Source organism: Macaca thibetana, chromosome 13 (genome assembly GCF_024542745.1).
Source record: "Macaca thibetana thibetana isolate TM-01 chromosome 13, ASM2454274v1, whole genome shotgun sequence".
In the NCBI taxonomy this organism is placed as follows: Eukaryota; Metazoa; Chordata; class Mammalia; order Primates; family Cercopithecidae; genus Macaca; species Macaca thibetana.
In genome coordinates this window covers 58,980,367-59,002,154 of record NC_065590.1, presented here as the reverse complement: position 1 = coordinate 59,002,154, position 21,788 = coordinate 58,980,367, and the positions used below count along the sequence as shown (strand labels likewise).

At 44.3% G+C, this 21,788-nt stretch overlaps 2 protein-coding genes across 7 annotated transcripts in view; one reads left to right on the top strand and one right to left on the bottom strand.

Moving 5' to 3' along the window:
- PPP1R21 (protein phosphatase 1 regulatory subunit 21) overlaps positions 1 to 21,788 on the top strand; it is a 645,938-nt gene that overhangs the window by 194,854 nt on the left and 429,296 nt on the right. The gene's annotated exons all lie outside the window — the stretch shown is intronic.
- CALM2 (calmodulin 2) overlaps positions 1 to 21,788 on the bottom strand; it is a 1,210,617-nt gene that overhangs the window by 964,040 nt on the left and 224,789 nt on the right. Inside the window, exon 1 of one of the 6 annotated variants that reach the window (XM_050754942.1) lies at positions 9,472 to 9,475. The exons of the other annotated variants lie outside the window; for them this stretch is intronic. The gene's annotated coding sequence lies outside the window, so the exon portion shown is untranslated. Of the gene's footprint in view, positions 1 to 9,471; positions 9,476 to 21,788 lie in introns of those variants that run through there. 6 annotated transcript variants of the gene reach the window in all.

The window sequence follows — 21,788 nt, the reverse complement described above, 5'->3', positions numbered from 1 at the left end:
AGGGGGCCCTTGAGCAGCTGCTCCCTGGTCTTCACATTTGCCTGGGATGCTTGAGGATTGATATAGGGGATTCTGAACCAAGAGGTTGAGATTTACCTCCTGTAAGGGATGATCACATGACTACCATTCCAGGGCATCTAAGAAGTGGTGGGAAGAGGGGAATACACAGTGATGGAAAAAGGTATAGGGAAAATGGCCTTTGGAGTCAGATAGATTGGGGCTCAAGTCTTCACTTTGACATTTCCAACCTGGCTTGGACAAACCACTTAATTCAACACAAAACAAAGCATGTGTTACACACTGCACTGGATACTGAAGATAGAGTGCTGAAAAAAATTCACTCTTGGGGTGCTTACAGTCTGGGTAAGCAGACAGACATTAAATATGTCATTTTCATCGTGATGAGGATTATGTGCCATCAGAGCACACATCCCAAAGGGAGTTAACCTTATCTAAAGAATTAGGGAAGCTCTCCTTGAGGAAGTGATATTTAAGTTGAGGATGATTAAGAGTTAGCTGGATGAGAAGAACAGATGATGTAAAGATCATGGGGTACCAAGACCCTTGAACTTTCAAGAAGTTGAAAGGAAGCCAGAGAAGCAAGAGAGTAGGTAAAAGAGACAATGGAGTGAGATAAGGCTGGAAAGCTGGGCAGGGACTCATACTGCCCTGGGTCTCTGAGGCCATGTTAAAGCTGGGGAGCCATATCTATAGGGCCGTGGCCAACTATTGGCTGTTACAGCAGGGGTATGGCTTGATGAGATTTGTATTTTATAAAAACTTCTCAGGTTATTCTACAGGGAGTGGGTTAAAGAAGGACACAGTGGATGTGGTGGAACCATTTAGGGAGCACTGCAGAAGTCCTAGTAAGGAGGTGATGGTAGCAGTGAAGGTGAGAGGCCATAAGGAGGGGAACAGCAGACAGGGCTTGACCATTGACTGTGGGCTGGGGACAGAGGAATTAAGGAATAAGAGCCAGGTTTTTCAGTGGTGATGGCGAGTGGTGGGTGGGTGGGGCTGGAGTATGCATTCGGCTTTAGACATAGGGTATTTCAGGAACTTGTGAGATATCCAAGCACAAGTGTTGTAAAGTCCTGGAGCTCCAAGACAGGGCTGGGCTCAGAAGGTCTCGGTGAGTCTAGACATGCATGCTGCAATTAAAGTTCCTGGATGAATGAGATGGCCTAGGATTTGTGTAGCACAACTCCGGGGCATGTCCTAAGGAACCTCAGTGTTAAAGGGGCAGGGAGAAATGGAGCCAGGAAAGGTCCTGAGAAGGAGCAGTGAGGGAGGAGGAGGAAAACCTGGAGAGTATGATGTCACTGAGCCAAGGCAATGGTATTTCTAGGGAAAGCAGTAAATGGAATTACTTTTCATTGGGATAATTATAATCTTCTCTCATAGGACTCTTGGGAGGATTAAATGAGATAACATATAAAACCATCTCAGTACTTCATAAAGTCTTTTCAATGTGAGGTGTTCTCTTTAGCAGGGGAATGGGAGTGTAGGGGGTAAAGGTTGGGGGAGCGGAGAAGTCCAGGATGCCCCTTCTGAAGTAGCTTCTTAGCACCTGACACATCCAAGCCCCTTCTAAAGGATCTAACCAGCATCTAACACATCTAAAGCAAACTTTCAGTCATTTATTGATATTTGGAGTCAGCCGGTCTTTGACATAGTACAGTATAATTTTTAGAAATGAGAAATGACTCCCTTGTTTTTGTTTGTTTGTTTTTGTTTTTGTTTTTGAGTTGGAGTCTCCCTCTGTCACCCAGGCTGGAGTGCAGTGGTGCGATCTTGGCTTGCTGCAACCACCACCTCTCGGATTCAAGCGATTCCCCTGCCTCAGCCTCCTGAGTAGCTGGGACCACAGGCATGCACCACCATGCCCAGCTAGTTTTTGTATTTTTAGTACCGACAAAGTTTCACCATGTTGACCAGGCTGGTCTTGAACTCCTGACCTCAGGTAATCCACCCACCTCGGCCTCCCAAAGTGTTGGGATTACAAGTGTGAGCCACTGTGCCCAGCCACTCCCCTGTTCATAAAAAGAAAAAAATACCTGGGGCAGTTACTACTGTAATGTGAAAGAGACAGGTATAATGATGTGATCAGATCCTGTGTGTGTGTGTGTGTGTGTGTGTGTGTGTGTGTTCTAAGGCTTAGGAAGGCATTCAGAATGAGGAAGGAGCAGGGAACAGAGGGGAGGGGAGGCCAGGGCGTGGCCAATGAAGGGAAACAGGCGGGGTTGGAGATACTCAAGGCAAATTTCACTGACTTCCCAGTTTTACAATTTTGCTTTAGGCAATATTGGTTTCTCTTTACATCTGTCCAGAAAAAAATACAACTTTTGTGCAAATGTACATTATGTCCATCTGGGGTGGCTGGTGGCAACCCTTACCTCAGCAGAAACTATGCATCTCTCCCACGTGTGCCACAGGAACGTATTCTTCTCTGGTGGGTGTAGGTGACCTAATGTCTAGAGTCTAAATACAGCAGATTCCCAACCCTGTCCCCTTTAGGATACGGGTGGTTTTGGTAGACCTGTGAGTTAATATACTGAACTAGTGTGGGAATCACAAAGCTGAGCCTTTTCTATGGTGCACCTGGGTAAATGGTCCTGGGAAACTGACCTCCCATTCACCTTCCCAGTAGTCACTCAGGAATACGCAGAGGTTGTTACTAGTTACTTAGACCTAATGAGCAGGCAGGTCCCAAGCTAGAGTCTCCAGAATAGAATGAAGGGCTAAGAGAGTGATGATCCTTTCTCCCATTCCATGAGAACAGTAAAGGGAGCTTCTGATGACTGACGGCCTCCACAGCCGAGTGTGGTTGCGTCATAGCAAGGGCAGCAGTGCTGCTCTTGGGCACTGAGGGCTGCTGAGTCTCCATCTGTGTGTAATCGGCTGTGTCAGGGCCTGTGAGGCTATTTCTGTCAATCACTGTAATCTGCACAATCAGGCTTTTATTGTATGAAACTGTTCCTTTTCTGGGTGCCATCTATGCCCTTGCGGTACATTAAACCCGTGAAGTTATCTGTTATAATGGGTTTTGAATGATTAACTGAAGGTGGCCTTTTAATTCACTGAATTTGCACTTACTAAGCACTCACTATGTGCACTCCTATTGGAGGCCGGAGAGGTGGAACAGTCCTTGTCCTCAGGGGCTCATCACAATGACGACTCCTCTCCCAAGGCCACAGTTATCTCCCCTTATGCCTCTTTCCCCATTGCTCCCCTACTCCACAGCTCCTGGCCTGGAGGCAGAAATGCTAAAGAAGCTCCAAGGGGTCTCAGGTTCACCCTGGCTGGTCTGCTTTCTGTCTGAGCCTGCTTCTGTTAACCAGATGCTGTCGCCATCTTCTCTGTGTCTTATTATGACCTTCCTTGGATGTTAGCAAGTATCTGCAGGACCAGCCTCTGAGTCTTCCTTGTCAGAAGCAATGCCATCATCTCCCCATATCATTCTGGCATGAACTCCACTCCCCACACCCTACACACATTATATCCTCTGGTCCAATGTCACCCCTGCCCCATCCCTGTTTGAATCATCCTTCCTTTTGCCTGCAGACTGAACTTCCAACATCTATAGCTAGGTCTAGACTCGTAGTATATGTGCCTGCCCTCTTTCCCCCAATTCTAGTGAACAGACCTAACTCCAGAATTTTCTGCCTTAATAATCAGTCCTATTCTACTTCAATTAATCATAGATGGGCAGCTGTTTCTTGAGTTATGACACAAGAAAGGAAGTAAGAAAAAAGAAGTACAAGACAACATGCATACAACTGTGCAATGGTGTGGTACAGGGGACACAGAAAGACAACTGAACAAATTCAAAATGAGAACACAATGGGCATTCTGCTAGACCAGACCTGTGCAGTTGAGAAGAAGAGTTAATGAAGGCCTATTGTTTCGCATGATGCAGCAGTAAGGTTAGAAGAAAGGGAGAAAGAACAGCAAAAAGCTGATACTCAAGCCAAAGAACAAAAACAAAGTGGCTGGCAAGCTGTACACTAAATTTCAACAAGTAAAAGAAATAATTTCACCCACTGGTTGGAGGAATTTTGGTCCTATGGACACTTGAAACATGAGGTCAAAGTAAAATTTATTAGCTTTTCTCCAAGTTTCCTTACTTGATTGACAACAGTACCCAATCAATCAGACCAGAGATCTTGGTATTAAAGCAAAAATGAAGACTAAGAGTCCAAACATAGAGCATGAAATAGAAGGTATTATTGTCAAGCAGAGTGGCTAATCTGGCCGAAAATCTAAGCTCTGGGGAATAAAGTTCCAACAGGTCACAGACCATCCTGTATCATGAATGCACTCTGAGAGTTACGGATCAGTCAACAGCAGCTGAGCGTGTCAAGTGGGGCTGGGCTGAGGTGGATTCTGTCATTGCATGAAGTACCCCCCTTTGGGATAATGGCACTGGCTACTTCTGTTATGTGCATGAGATGCCAAGGGGGGACCATGACCCTCAGGAGCCTGCACTGCTGTCAGCCGTCTAGGCAGTTGTTCAGGGTGTGTTACTGGGAATCAACATATTGCCTCCCGCTTCCAGAAACCCTACATCCAACTGATGGCCAAGTCATTTGCTCACCTGTGTCTTTTCATTTCTCATATTTGACTCTTCCTCTCCATCCACTTTCACATAGTTTAGTCCTAATCTCATTAAATTTAATCTCATGCACTTCGTCTTTTAACTCTTAGCCCCCTCCCTACTTTTACTCCAGGTGCCTCTGGTAGCTCATTTTCTATACATTATCCCGTCATAGTGCTTGATTTGCTTGTGGCTTGATAGTGCTTGTGGTTGTCATTTGTCTATTAGTCTGTCCTCTTCTCTTGGACTGCGAGAGCATGAAGGGTAGTTCTTATATCTTATTTTTTATATGTCTTTAATAGTATATCAAGATTATACTATTATAATCCTGACATGCAGCAGGTACTTTAATAAATGAAAGTGGATAAATGAAGATCTATTAATATTTTTTCAAAAATTACATCATCTTCATGTCATTCATACATGTGAATAAATGGAGTGTATGTTTTAAACTGAGGTCACCTCAAAGCAGTGATCTCAAGTATATGACTCAGCTCATCAATAATCCTGGATGGCAGTGGTGGGAAGATTTTGCTATAGGGTGAATAAAGATTTTTGTCCCCTCTTTAGCCCTATTGTAGCCTGTCCTTTTTATCAAATATTTGGGCATTCAGTTCTTATAACTAATGAGTTCCTATATATTCATCTTCTGGGAAAATTCAGAGAACATATTTGCAAACGGAAAATAATTTGCCTGTATTTTTTCTCCCTTTTTTGCACATGAATAAACTAACTGTTCTGAACAACTCAGTATCTCTTGCTTTGCCGACTTCCTTGCCCAATATATTTGTCTTCAGCAATTTCACTGCGGTTTTTTTTTTTTTTTTTTTTTTTTGCACAAAGAAATATGTTTATTCACATTTAAGGGGTACAAATTGTTGATCCCACTTTCAAAAGAGATGTGTTTCTCAATTTTGAAAGACTTCCAGCTGCCAAGCTCTGTCAGACCCTCCCTTGGCTTAACAAGGAAAGTTTCTGTTTTTCTTAGGCACAGAAAAAAAAAGTAAAGCCCCCAAATTATTTACGTATCTTTCAGTTTAATTTAGGGGGCCAAGAGAGGCAGTGACGTGAAAATCTAGAGGAAAGAGCTTGGATTGAGGACTTGGACTCAACTACCATATGCTTAGCACGGCTTTGTGTAGATTGGTGAAGCCTCTGGGCCTCTGTTTTTTTGACAGAGGAGGTTTAACCATGTGGTCTTTAGAGTCTGTTCTAGCTCTCAAGTTCTATGACTGCACGTATTCTTCTCTGCTGTTGCCACCTAACTCTGTTTGTGCATGCCCTCTCCAAGGGCAAGACACTTAGTTTCATTATACTGAAGTGGCCGTGGACAATGGGAATGTATTGTTAGACAGTTTTTGACTTTCTGTTGAGGCCATGGTGGATGACAAGTGGTTAATCCTGGGGCAGGAGATGAAGCAGGCTTGGGTTTAGGAGGGAGGGACTTCCTTTTCTCCCTGGAAACCTGACCGGCCTGCTCATGGAAAAGGTCTGGTTTGGGGGATAGCTTGTGGCTACTGTGAAACCTCTATTGCCTAATCACTAAGTTTCCATGGCATACCAACGCAGGAGAACATTTTCAGGTACATGGATGTTTCCCTAAAGATCTTTGGGTCTGAAGCACCCAAAATTGACAAGGCATTGGGAGGGAAGGGTGTTCTCATCCTCCCTGAACTCTCAGAAACCACCGCCAAACTGGCAGTGAGACACACATTCAATGGTGATTCCTATAATGCACAAGGCTGGCACTGGACTGCTGGCTGTGGGGGCAAGGTAGGCACAATAACCTCAAGTCTTTCTGCCATGTACCTCTGCCACCATAGCACTTCTTTTGGCTAGAGAGTCTGATGGACTTCCTGTTTCAGCAGCTCTATAGTGAAGCTGTGCTGCAACAACGGTGGTAGAGAATGGTTTCTTTGGCAGACAGAATGGGCTTTCTTTGAAGTCATTTGGATAATCACCTGTGGGCTTCTAGAATGTATCACAGGCAGGATACTCCAGGACCAGAGAATGCCTTGGGAATGGGGGTACAGAATTGTATTAATTTGATTATGAAAAGAGATATCATCTTCTTTTCAGTCTCAAATGGGTGAAGCAGATGTTTCAATTATACCATATATTTTAGCTTTTCCCACAGAAAACACTGATTCAATAAATGTTTGTGGACTGAATGAATGAATATAAAATAGAAAGTGATGTTAAATAGAAGCTGAGAATACAGGAATTCTATGGCTGTTAGCCATTTGTCTTGATTCCTTCTGTAAGGTGGGTTTGCTGTGGAACAAAGGGCGGAGTTTCCAAAAGGTGGGCAAGGATTAGCACCTTTCTTCATTTGGAGGTTTTGATTTTATTTCTTCCTTTCTGAGTAGATGCCAACCAACCTGAGACCCCTCCATCTTTTTCTTTGCATTTTCTCCCTTTCTCATACTCCATCCTTTCTCTTTCTCCTCTCTACAATCTTATTTTTCCAAATTTTAAAAGAATAATCAAGGGGAAAAATTTACAGTTGAAGGATACTAATCAATTTCAATATTGAGTCTGGTACATTCCTTTGACTATCTCCCGTAAACACACCTGGAGCCCTGAAATGGTAAGCAGGCAACAAGTTCCAAGATATGCCAAACCTCAGTCTAATAGAGTGTTGAGGGTGCCAAGTCATTTCAGGTCTGTAGGGTTGCCTGGGCACTCTACAAAGGGAGGTTCAAGTGCAAATACTTTCTTCAGGGTTATCTACTGCCGCATAACAAATGACTACCACATTTAGTGGCTTAAAACAACCATTTTGCTGTATTTCACTATTTGGGGAGTCAGGAATTTGGGAGCTCTCAGTCAGGTGATTCTTTTGTTCTACATGGTGTTGCCTGGGATTGTTCAGTAGAATTCAGCTGCATCTGGTCTGATCTGGAGGGTCCAAGATGACTTTCTTCACATTCCTGGCACCTTCACGGTAATGGCTCCGGCTGCAAGACTAGCTTGGCTGGTCTCTCTCTCTCTCTCTCTCCATGTAGTTTCATGACCTCTCCATGTGATCTTTCTGTTTTTTTTTTTTTTTTGAGACGGAGTCTCGCTGTGTCTCCCAGGCTGGAGTGCAGTGGCGTGATCTCGGCTCACTGCAAGCTCCGCCTCCCGGGTTCACGCCATTCTCCTGCCTCAGCCTCCCGAGTAGCTGGGACTACAGGCGCCCAGCCCGGCTAGTTTTTTGTATTTTTTTAGTAGAGACGGGGTTTCACTGTGTTAGCCAGGATGGTCTCGATCTCCCGACCTCGTGATCCGCCCGTCTCGGCCTCCCAAAGTGCTGGGATTACAGGCTTGAGCCACCGCGCCCGGCCCCATGTGATCTTTCTAGCAAGACAGCCTGGCTTTCCATGTGGCTACTCAGGGCTCTAAAAGAACAAAGAGGAAGCTGCCTGTTCTCTTAAAGGCTAGTCTTAGAACTAGCAGAGTTTCCCTTCCACTGTATTCTAGTGGACCAGCTCAGAATCAAGGGGAGGGCAAATGAAGCCCACATCTCTATGGGAGGAGGCTGGGCGCGGTGGCTCAAGCCTGTAATCCCAGCACTTTGGGAGGCCGAGACGGGCGGATCACGAGGTCAGGAGATCGAGACCATCCTGGCTAACACAGTGAAACCCCGTCTCTACTAAAAAAAAAAATACAAAAATCTAGCCAGGCGATGTGGCGGGCGCCTGTAGTCACAACTACTTGGGAGGCTGAGGTAGGAGAATGGCGTGAACCCGGGAGGCGGAGCTTGCAGTGAGCTGAGATCCGGCCACTGCACTCCAGCCTGGGCCACAGAGCCAGACTCTGTCTCAAAAAAAAAAAAAAAAAAAAAAAAACCTTGATCTCTATGGGAGGAATGTCGAAGCATTTGCAGCCGTTTTTAACCCACTATAGAGGTTTATAGGTACACAGAACTGAGATTTCCCTCTGCCAGGAATCAGGAGAGTGAGGGTCTATCATTTTCTGGGTCAAGGGATAACTGGCATGGAAACATCTCGGTCCACTGATCCAATATTTTGACTATCCTGATAGAGCAGAGCAGAGGTTTGTGTGCCATGAGATCCTATACTAACATCTGCCAAAGGTTCTGGTTCTAATAGCTGAAGTTAAAAAGAATTTTAAAAATGCAATCTCTAGTATTGGCTATTGGATGGTTTCCCTTTGGATCCCTGAACTGTTTCCTCTTGTTGGCAGTGACAGAGAGAACACTGGATCCTTAGCCTGAATGTTCTTCAATGTCACCTCAACTCCATTTCATTTTATACTGCTAAACTCAGTCTAACTTTTTGATAACACTAACACAAAAACTCCCAATTATAGAGCGGCTGGCACTCTATACATTTTCTCTAATTTTCCCTGTAACTACGCAAGTTCCATATGCTAGCCCGATTTTCAGATGAGGGAACAGCAGCTCAGAAAGGTTAAGGCGCCTAAGCTGGAGGTTACACAGAAAGCGATACATCTGCAAATTTGAACCAAGACCTTCTGGGCTCCAAAACCTGTTTCCACTACTCCATGTGATCTTTGGAAAATCACGGAACCTTAGAAAACATCTTTGGTGTACAGTCTGAGAAAGCACAGAGCCAGTGAGGCCAGCAGCAACATCCCCAGCTCAACTTTGCACTCCCCAGTGTTGTCCACTCCGACCAAGAATACTGCTGGCCCACAAACTTGTTTTGACATCAGCTTCATCCCTTTTGAGAAATTTTGATATGCACACAGAAAAGTACAGAGTGATTTGTCCTTTCTCAAAAAATCTTATTTTTTTATAAAATATTGCTCTGCTAAATTTCCTTAGGACAGATAGCCTTCGCATGATATTTAAGGAATGATTAAACATGCAAAGAAGTGTGAAAAATAATCACTTTGATATTAATCCCCCTCATAATACCTGAGTTAGCCTGGGTCCTCAGAAAAGCCTGTGTGATAGAAACTGAGGTGAGCCAGTAAGGCCGGGATCAGACGCTGAGGGAAGGAGACAGTGAAGGGAGATTGGGTGGAGGTGTCCTAGACCACGGTGCAGTCTAGTGAAGATTTGGCAAGGCCACCAGGAGTCTTTGAGCCAAAACTGTCCAGCCAAAACCGTATCACCTAGGAATGGGCCTGCCTAAGAATTCCTGTCCTGCTCAGTCACTGGCCGAGAGTGGCCTCTGAGTGAGAGAGGCCTCAGCGCCAGAGAAATGGTGCATTTCAGCATGTAGGTGTTGGCTTCTTGGACAATTGAGCTCCCTGTAGTAGCTCTCATGGCTGCCACACTGCCACTGTACTGGGCATACACAAAGTGCTGAATAAATGTCTGTTTGTAAATGGTCTTCAAAGTAGTCTACTACTTTGCATTTCCAACTTCTGTGACTTTGCTCAAATTTGTATCTGCTTTGCTTGCTCTGCTCTCCTGTACTGACATTCAGAAACCAGTGCAGATCCCACCTCCAAGCAGTTTTCTCCAATCTCCACAGTCAGAATTAATCTTACAAATCCTTTTTCTAGGCACCTGCAGCACATGCTATACTTTTATCATTGAATTTAAGATAGACTAATACGTACGGGAATTACTCGTTGCATAGATGTGGTCCTGGGGACTTAGGGTAGTGGCTTATTCACTTTTTGTGCCCTACCAGTACCCCTATAGCATTTTAGCACAGGGCTTTGCATATAGTAGGTGCTCAATAACCAGTTGTTGAATTTGTTGAGATTCTTGCAACAAGATGTACTCAAATATATCTTTAAGGGAAAAGGTAGTACGATTCTGCCCAGAATCTCTTACAAGAACTTCCAACTCAGCAAGTCCCAAGCTGAACCCCTTATCTTCTCCCAAAACATACTTCACATCTGTGCTGCCAGTGCCCACCACCCATGCTCCAGTCCCTAAGCCAGAGAACCTGTGTGTTCCCCTGGACTGCTGCCCTGCATCACCCGAATCTTGCTGGTGCTGCTTTGGAAGTTCCCCCCGATCTTCTCTCCTTCTCTGAAGCCGTCATCCTCTTTCACTGCGAGTATTGTACTGGCCTCCTTATGGCCTGCTCTGATATATGTCCCCCTCTTTCTCCAGACCTCTGCATTGTCCCTAGAGTTAGGGCTGAGATAGGGTGGGGTAAATGAGGTGCCAAGGGCACACAATTTAAGGAAGCCCTACTTCCAGGATTGTGCAAGTGCTGAAAGTGAAGGCCTTACATTTTGTTTCTTAAGGCTGGTGCAGTGGCTCACGCCTGTAATCCCAGCACTTTGGGAGGCCAAGGTGGGCAGATCACCTAAGGTCAGGAGTTCAAGACCAGCCTGGTCAAGATGGTGAAACCCCATCTCTACTAGAAATAAAAAAATTAGCTGGGTGTGGTGGCATATGCCTGTAATCCCAGCTACTTGGGAGGCTGAGGGAGGAGAACCACTTTGGAAGGCAGAGGTTACAGTGAGCTGAGATCAGGCACTACACTCCAGCCTGGGTGACAGAGCGAGACTCGGTCTCAAAAAAAAAATTTGCTTCTTAAGTGTCTCTCTAATCACCTGGGTAGTCCCACGCTGCCCAGAGCCCAACTGCGATAATGACTTTCCTTTACTGGAAATCCTTCTAGTAATCTGTTTCAGTGGGTCCCAACCATGGCAGTGCATTGGCGTTACCTGCAGAGTTTGGTGAAAATACAGACTCTTAGGTCCCACCCAGATTAAATCAACTGGAAGTGGATAGGGCTTAACAATCTGCACAGTCGCACAGTTAGGTTTGGGAACTGCTGGCTCATAGGACCAAGTTTAGATTCCAGAATAACATTCAAGGTTCCTCTCAATCTAGCACCTGCTTATGTTTCTAGCTTCATTTTCAGCTGGTTTCCTCTTGACAGGCACTCCACAGGCTGATCACACCAGACCACTCATTGGACTTCATATGCTTGGCATCTTTATGTCTCTGTGTCTTTTTTTTTTGAGATGGAGGTTTGATCTGTTGCCAGGCTGGAGTGCAGTGGCGTGATCTCGGCTCACTGCAACCTCTGCTTCCTAGGTTCAAGCGAATATCCTGCCTCAGCATCCCAAGTAGCTGGGACTACAGGTGCCCGCCACCACAACAAGCTGATTTTTGTATTTTTAGTAGAGACAGGGTTTCACCATGTTGGCCAGGATGGTCTCAATCTCTTGACCTCGTGATCCACCCACCTCAGGCTCCCAAAGTGCCAGGATTACAGGCATGAGCCACCATGCCCAGCCCGTCTTTGTGCCTTTTCTTGGGCTGCTCCCTCTGAAAGAGTACTCTTCTTCTCCCTGCTTCTTCCAAGAGGCAAGATTCCACTAAGGACCCACTTCAAATGCCATTTCCTCTCCGAAACCCTTTTGAATCGTCATTTCTTCCCTTCGATATAACTCTTTCCCCATCCAGACTCTGCTGTATTTTATTCGTAACATCAGTAGCACCTCTCATGCTGTATCACATTGGTTCTATGAGGGTCCTCCTCCCTGCCCAGCTCAGAAACCAATAGTCAGAAACTATCCCACCTGCTTGGAGGTGGGATCTGCACTGGTTTCTGAATGTCAGTACAGGAGAGCAGAGCAAGCAAAGCAGATACAAAATAATTGCACAATTACTTTTGCACCAACCTAGTACTTATTCACATTGGATCTGCAGCACCTTGCACATTGCCTAGGAAGCTGTGAGAATGGATTAACTGTTGAATTGAATAGAAATAAGTACTAAAGACCAATATGGCTGAATAGGAACAGCTCCAGTTTACAGCTCCCAGCGTGAGCAACGCAGAAGATGGGTAATTTCTGCATTTCCAACTGAGGTATTGGGTTCATCTCACTGGGGCTTGTTGGACAGTGGGTGCAGTCCATGGAGTGTGAGCTGAAGAAGGGTGGGGCATTGCCTCACCCGGGAAGTGCAAGGGGTCGGCGAATTCCCTTTCCTAGCCAAGGGAAGCAGTGACAGAGGGTACCTGGAAAATCAGGACACTCCCACCCTAATACTGTGCTTTTCCAACCATCTTAGCAAACAGCACACCAGGAGATTATATTCCGCACCTCGCTCAGAGGGTCCCATGCCCACAGAGCCTCACTCACTGCTAGCACAGCAGTCTGAGATAGAACTGCAAGGCAGCAGTGAGGCTGGGGGAGGGGCACCCACCATTGCTGAGGCTTGAGAAGGTAAACAAAGGGGCCAGGAAGTTCAAACTGGGTGGAGCCCACCGCAGCTCAAGGAGGCCTGCCTGCCTCTGTAGACTCCACCTCTGGGGGCAAGGCATAGCAGAATAAAAGGCAGCAGAAACTTCTGCAGACTTAAACGTCTCTCTCTGACAGCTTTGAAGACAGTGGTTCTCCCAGCATGGAGTTTGAGAAGTGAGAACGGACAGAATGCCTCAAGTGGATCCCTGACCCCCAAGTAGCCTAACTGGGGGGCACGTCCCAGGAGGGGCCGACTGACACCGCATATGGCTGGGTGCCCCTCTGAGACGAAGCTTTCAGAGGAAGGATCAGGCAGCAACATTTGCCATTCTGCAATATTTGCTGTTCTGCAGCCTCCGCTGGTGATACCCAGGCAAATGGGGTCTGGAGTGGACCTCCAGCAACCTCCAACAGACCTGCAGCTGAGGGTCCTGACTGTTAGAAGAAAAACTAACAAACAGAAAGGACATCCACACCAAAACCCTAACTGTATGTCACCATCATCAAAGACCAAAGGTACATAAAACCACAAAGATGGGGAGAAACCAGAGCAGAAAAGCTGAAAATTCTAAAAATCAGAGTGCCTCCTCTCCTCCAAAGGAATGCAGCTCCTCACCAGCAACAGAACAAAGCTGGACAGAGAATGACTTTGACGAGTTGAGAGAAGAAGGCTTCAGATGATCAGTAACAACAAACTTCTCCAAGCTAAAGGAGGATGTTGGAACCCATCGCAAAGAAGCTAAAAACCTTGAAAAGAGATGAGACAAATGGCTAACTAGAATAAACAGCACAGAGAAGTCCTTAAATGACCTAATGGAACTGAAAACCATGGCACAAGAACTACGTGATGCGTGCAAAAGCTTCAGTAGCTGATTTGATCAACTGGAAGAAACGGTATCAGTGATTGAAGATCAAATGAATGAAATGAAGCGAGAAGAGAAGTTTAGAGAAAAAAGAGTAAAAAGAAACGAATAAAGCCTCCAAGAAATATGGAACTATGTGAAAAGACCAAATCTACATCTGATTGGTGTACCTGAAAGTGACGGGGAGAATGGAACCAAGTTGGAAAACGATCTTCAGGATATTATCCAGGAGAACTTTCCCAACCTAGCAAGGCAGGCCAACATTCAAATTCAGGAAATACAGAGAATGCCACAAAGATACTCCTCGAGAAGAGCAACTCCAAGACACATAATTGTCAGATTCACCAAAGTCGAAATGAAGGAAAAAATGTTAAGGGCAGCCAGAGAGAAAGGTCAGGTTACCCACAAAGGGAAGCCCACCAGAATAACAGTGGATCTCTTGGCAGAAACTCTACAAACCAGAAGAGAGTGGGGGCCAATATTCAACATTTTTAAAGAAAAGAATTTTCGGCCGGGTGTGGTGGCTCAAGCCTGTAATCCCAGCACTTTGGGAGGCTGAGACGGGTGGATCACGAGGTCAGGAGATCGAGACCATCCTGGCTAACACGGTGAAACCCCATCTCTACTAAAAAATACAAAAAACTAGCCGGGCGAGGTGGCGGGCGCCTGTAGTACCAGCTACTCGGGAGGCTGAGGCAGGAGAATGGCGTAAACCTGGGAGGCGGAGCTTGCAGTGAGCTGAGATCCGGCCACTGCACTCCAGCCTGGGTGACAGAGCAAGACTCTGTCTCAAAAAAAAAAAAAAAAGAAAAGAATTTTCAACCCAGATTCTCATATCCAGCCAAATAAGCTTCATAAGTGAAGGAGAAATAAAATCCTTTACAGACAAACAAATGCTGAGAGATTTTGCCACCACCAGGCTGGACTTATAAGAGTTCCTGAAGGAAGCACTAAACATGGAAAGGAACAACCGGCACCAGTCACTGCAGAAATGTGCCAAATTGTAAAGACCATCGATGCTAGGAAGAAACTGCATCAACTAATGAGCAAAATAACCGGCTAACATCATAATGACAGGATCAAATTCACACATAGCAATATTAACCTTAAATGTAAATGGGCTAAATGTTCCAATTAAAAGACACAGACTGGCAAATTGGATGAAGAGTCAAGACTCATCAGTGTGCTGTATTCAGGAGACCCACTTCATGTGCAGAGACACACATAGGCTCAAAATAAAGGCTCAATCTACCAAGCAAATGGAGAACAAAAAAAAAAGCAGGGGTTGCAATCCTAATCTCTGATAAAACACACTTTAAACCAACAAAGATCAAAAGAGACAGAGAAGGCCCTTACATAATGGTAAAGGGATCAATTCAACAAGAAGAGCTAACTATCCTAAATATATATGCACCCAATACTGGAACACCCAGATTCTTAAAGCAAGTCCTTAGAGACCTACAAAGAGACTTAGACTCCCACACAATAATAGTGGGAGACTTTAACACCCCACTGTCAACATTAGACAGATCAATGAGACAGAAAATTAGAAAGACATCCAGGAATTGAACTCAGTTCTGCACCAAGCGGACCTAATAGACATCTACAGAACTCTCCACCCCAAATCAACAAATATACATTCCTCTCAGCACCTATTTGCACTTATTCCAAAATTGACCACATAGTTGGAAGTAAAGCATTCCTCAGCAAATGTAAAAGAATAGAAATTATAACAAACTGTCTGTAGACCACAGTACAATCAAACTAGAACTCAGGATTAAGAAACTCACTGAAAACCGCTCAACTACATGGAAACTGAACAACCTGCTCGTGAATGACTACTGGGTACATAACGAAATGAAGGCAGAAATAAAGATGTTCTTTGAAACCAATGAGAACAAAGACACAACAAATCAGAATCTCTGGGACACATTTAAAGCAGCATGTAGAGGGAAATTTATAGCACTAAATGTCTACAAGAGAAAGCAAGAAAGATCTAAAATTGACACCCTAACATCACAATTAAAAGAACTAGAGAAGCAAGAGCAAACACATTAAAAAGCTAGCAGAAGGCAAGAAATAACTAAGATCAGAGCAGAACTGAAGGAGATAGAGACACAAAAAACTCTTCAAAAACTCAATGAATCCAGGGGCTGGTTTTTTGAAAAGATCAACAAAATTGATGACCACTAGCAAGAAGAAAAGAGAGAAGAATCAAATAGATGCAATAAAAAATGATAAAGAGTAAAGGGGATATCACCACCCATCCTACAGAAATAGAAACTACCATCAGAGAATACTATAAACACCTCTAAACAAATAAACTAGACAATCTAGAAGAAATGGATAAATTCCTGAACAGATACACCGTCCCAAGACTAAACCGGGAAGAAGCTGAATCCCTGGATAGACCAATAACAGGCTCTGAAATTGAGGCAATAATTAATAGCCTACCAACCAGAAAAAGTCCAGGACCAGATGGATTCACAGCCAAATTCTACCAGAGGTACAAAGAGGAGCTGGTACCATTCCTTCTGAAACTATTCCAATCAACAGAAAAAGAGGGAATCCTCCCTAACTCATTTTATGAGACCAGCATCATCCTGATACCAAAGCCTGGCAGAGACACACACAAAAAAGAGAATATTAGGCCAATATCCCTGATGAACATCGATGCAAAAATCCTCAATAAAATACTGGCAAACCGAATCCAGCAGCACATCAAAAACCTTATCGACCACAATCAAGTTGGCTTCATCCCTGGGATGCAAGGCTGGTTCAACATACGCAAATCAATAAATGTAATCCATTAGCTGGGCGCGGTGGCTTACGCCTGTAATCCCAGCACTTTGGGAGGCCGAGATGGGCAGATCACGAGGTCAGGAGATAGAGACCATCCTGGCTAACATGTTGAAACCCCATCTCTACTAAAAACACAAAAATTAGCCAGGCGTGGTGGCAGGTGCCTGTAGTCCCAGCTACACGGGAGGCTGAGGCAGGAGAATGGTGTGAACCCGGGGGGTGGAGCTTGCAGTGAGTGGAGATCGCACCACTGCACTCCAGCCTGGGTGACAGAGTGAGAGTCCATCTCAAAAAAAAAAAAAAATGTAATCCATCATATAAACAGAACCAAAGACAAAAACCACATGATTATCTCAGTAGATGCAGAAAAGGCCTTTGACAAAATTCAACAACACTTCATGCTGAAAAGTCTCAATAAATTAGGTATTGATGGGATGTATCTCAAAATAATAGAGCTATTTATGACAAACCCACAGCCAATATCATACTGAAAGGGCAAAACCTGGAAGCATTCCCCTTGAAAACTGGTACAACACAGGGATACCCTCTCTCACCACTCCTATTCAACATAGCGTTGGAAGTTCTGGCCAGGGCAATCAGGCAGGAGAAAGAAATAAAGGGTATTCAATTAGGAAAAGAGGAAGTCAAATTGTCCCTGTTTGCAGATGACATGACTATATATTTAGAAAACCCCATCGTCTCAGCCCAAAATCTCCTTCAGCTGATAAGCAACTTCAGTAAAGTCTCAGGATAAAAAATCAATGTGCAAAAATCACAAGCATTCCTATACACCAATAATAGACAAACAGAGAGCCAAATCATGAGTGAACTCCCATTCACAATTGCTTCAAAGAGAATAAAATACCTAGGAATCCAACTTACAAAGGATGTGAAGGACCTCTTCAAGGAGAACTACAAATCACTGTTCAACAAAATAAAAGAGGACACAAACAAATGGAAGAACATTCCACACTCATGGATAGGAAGAATCAATATTGTGAAAATGGCCATACTGCCCAAGGTAATTTATAGATTCAATGCCATCCCCATCAAGCTACCAAAGACTTTCTTGACAGAATTGGAAAAAACTCCTTTAAAGTTCATATGGTACCAAAAAAGAGCCCGCATTAGCAAGACAATCCTAAGCCAAAAGAACAAAGCTGGAGGCATCATGCTACCTGACTCAAACTATACTACAAGGCTACAGTAACCAAAACAGCATGGCACTGGTACCAAAACAGAGATACAGACCAATGGAACAGAATAGAGCCCTCAGAAATAATACCACACATCTACAACCATCTGATCTTTGACAAACCTGACAAAAACAAGAACTGGGGAAAGGATTCCTTATGTAATAAATGGTGCTGGGAAAACTGGCTAGCCATAGGTAGAAATCTGAAACTGGATCCCTTCCTTACACCTTATACAAAAATTAATTCAAGATGGATTAAAGCCTTAAAAGTTAGACCTAAAACCATAAAAACCCTAGAAGAAAACCTAGGCAGTACCACTCAGGATATAGGCATGGGCAAGGACTTCATGACTAAAACACCAAAAGCAATGGCAACAAAAGCCAAAATTGACAAATGGGATCTAATTAAAGAGCTTCTGCACAGCAAAAGAAACTACCATCAGAGTGAAAAGACAACCTACAGAATGGGAGAAAATTTTTACCATCTACCCATCTGACAAAGGGCTAATATCCAGAATCTACAAAAACTTAAACACATTTACAAGAAAATATCAAATAACCCCATCAAAAAGTGGGCAAAGGATACGAACAGACACTTCTCAAAAGAAGACATTTATGCAGACAACAGACACATGAAAAAATGCTCATCATCACTGGCCATCAGAGAAACGCAAATCAAAACTACAATGAGATACCATCTCACACCAGTTAGAATGGCGATCATTAAAAAGTCAGGAAACAACAGGTGCTGGAGAGGATATGGAGAAATAGGAACACTTTTACACTTTTGGTGGGGCTGTAAACTAGTTCAACCACTGTGGAAGACGGTGTGGCAATTCCTCAAGGATCTAGAACTAGAAATACCATTTGACCCAGCTATCCCATTACTGGGTATATACCCAAAGGATTACAAATCATGCTGCTATAAAGACACATGCACACATATGTTTATTGCGGTACTATTCACAATAGCAAAAACTTGGAACCAACCCAAATATCCATCAATGATAGACTGGATTAAGAAAATGTGGCAAACATACACCATGGAATACTATGCAGCCATAAAAAAGGATAGTTCATGTCCTTTGTAGGGACCTGGATGAAGCTGGAAACCATCATTCTCAGCAAACTATCACAAGGACAGAAAACCATATACCGCATGTTCTCACTCATAGGTGGGAACTGAACAATAACACTTGGACACAGGGTGGAGAACACCACACACTGGGGCCTGTTGTGGGGTGGGGGGTCGGGGGAGGGATAGCATTAGGAAATATACCTAATATAAATGACAAGTTAATGGGTGCAGCACACCAACATGGCACATGTATACATATGTAACAAACCTGCACATTGAATAAATATATTATATGAGTTACATGAATATATTATATGAATTATATGAATAAATATTTTATATGAATAAAAATATTGCTGTATCATCTCGATCAATTAAAGTATTAACCACCAAAACAAAAAACAAAAAATGAAAACCAAATTCAAAACAAGCAAAGTGCAGAAGCACATTGGGAGCAAAGAGGAATATGGGAGTGTGGGTAGGGCAAGTAGGGAGGCTAAATAAGAACTGAGGTAGAGGCCGGGCGCGGTGGCTCAAGCCTGTAATAACTTTGGGAGGCCGAGGCGGGCGGATGAGTCACGAGATAGAACAGTTACTAAAAATACAAAAAATTAGCCGGGCGCGGTGGCCCCAGCTACTGCAGGTGGGTGGGAAAGGTGATGGAAAGGGATGGAGCTGACACCATTGCTACAGGAGCTGAATAATAGCCCTATGGAAATAAATGCCTGGTGAAGGCATGCAGAAAGCAGTCTGGAGCTCAGAAGAGGCACACCAGCACAGTCTGGTAGGCTACAGCATCAAGTCTCTAGAGAAAGGCTGAAACACCCAGAACAAGAGAGACCAGGTCCCAGATGCCCAGCCTATTCTGGTCCCATCTGCCAGCAATCTGGCTGCAGAAAAATAAATAAATAAATAAATAAATAAGTACTAACTAGTTAAATTTAACTTCTCACAGCACCTAACACAATGCCTTGGGCACAAATCTTTACAATTATTTGTTAAGTGAGTAAATGAACAAAGCAGTGAGTATGGGCCAGAGTTTGTTATCACCACTTGTCCATTTCCAGGGAACTTGTCTGTGTTTTGGGGTTACCTGGTAGAACTCAAATGTCAGTGTGCATAAATAAGAATCATTTGAGACATTATTAAATATGCAGACTCCTGGCCACACTCCCAGAGATGCTGATTCAGTAGTTCTGGGTAGGGTCTAGAAATTTGCATTTTTAACAAGCATCTTGGATAATTTTGAGACAGGTGGTCCACAGACAAAGTCTGAAAAGTACTTCAGGAAGTATTTGGTGTTCAGCAGGTGGTGTCTACTCTACGGATGGATTCTTAGACAAGCTGCCTAGAAGTTCAACCCTTAAAGTCAAAGATATTGTGAAGTCCTATCAGGAGAAGCTGGTAAAAGTAGCAGGTCTAATGTGGCATCAGATGGGCCTTCAGATTCTGGGAAGGCCATTCCTGGGAAAGCCACAGTGTCCTGCAATAGCAGGAAGAATGAAAGAATGACGAGCCAGGTAAGCTTCACCTTGGATACAGAGTCTCTTGCTTCTAGCTTGTTTCTGCTGCTAGGCTGCCCTGGTCTGACAAATGGCCTTGTTTGAAAGCCCCGATTCCTTATATTCACTGGGCCTGGGTGGACTCCTTGGCTTATTCCTATTCTTTAGGCTCAGCTTCTGGTGGTTCCCACAGGGCCACTGCTTTCATCACCATCATTCTTTGTCCAGCCTCACCTCCATAGGGGTGAACTGGTGTTGCTCTGGTGGAAGGAGTCCAGGTGGATGAGCCTGCAACCCTATATCCTGGTCTGAACTTTGCCACTAACTGCTCACCAGACTTACCAAAGGCCACTTATACAAAGTAAGCAGGAATTTACTGAATACTTGCGTTATCAGTCTGAGTTCTTTAGAGAAACAGAGCCAACTAGAGATTTACTATAAAGATTGGCTCACAAGATTATGCAGGCTGAGAAGTCTATGATCTGCAGTTAATAAGCTGGAGACCCTGGAGAGCTGATGGTGTGGTTCCAGACTGATTCTGAAGGCCTGAGAACTGGGTGAGCTGATGGTGTAAATTCAAGTCTGAGTCTCAGTATGAAGGCAAGAGAAGACTTATGTCCCAGTTTGAAGACAGTCAGGCAGAAAAAGAGAATTATTTCTTACTCAGTTTTTTTTTTTTTTTTTTAATTCAGAAATTCAGTGGATTGGATGAAACTGATCCAACCTGCTTTACTGAGTCTACCAATTAATTCAAACATTAATGCCATTCAGAGACCCTCCCAGACACACCCAGAGTAATGTTTAACCAAAAAGCTGGGCTACCTGTGGCCCAGTGAAGCTGACACATAAAATGGAACTATCACAATCTGCTATGTGCAAAGCATCGTCAGCTGAACCTCTGGGGCCCCAGATTCCTCAAGTGTGATGTCTCTTGCAGTTCTAATTGTGCCAGTTGAATGCAAAGCCAACCAAATAAAACCTATTTCCTTTGAGGACCAGGAACAGAAACATTCTCTCAGAATAAAAACAGGAACTAGAAGGTCAATATTGAGAGCAGAGAGTCTGTCTTCCCTCTGAAAGATCCCTTGAGGGAGTGAACGATCTGTCTTCATCTTCCCTTCTGTCCTTAGTGTTCTTCTATGTTCTGTATGGTGATGGAAGAAGCAGCCAACTGGACCAGACAGAAGAACTTCTGGCTGTGTGGAGCCCAGGAACGGAGCTGTATTCTGGGTAAACTTCAGCCACAGAAGCAGCATCTGGAAACTGAGGAGTCAGCACCCTTAGGGGGTCAAAAAGGGGTTGGGGAGGCTGGAGGAGAGAATGCTTGCACACCTCTGCAGTTCAGCTACACGCCTCTAGGCCATCTAACTGAGCATGCTAACTTAGCACCTTCTTCTCAAGTCTAGGCGGGAAGAAGGGAAGTCGGTACAAACACGGATAAGCTTCCAGTAAGGACAAGAGCCCATGAACGACGCCCTGGGTCACTCCAGCTTGGTACGTCATAACCAAGTCTCACTAGTCTCAGAACCTGCACTTTCCATGCCAGCAGGCACGTCCCTTGCCCCAGGGTTTTGATCCCTGCGTGTACTTCTTACTGAGATGTCCTGGGTCT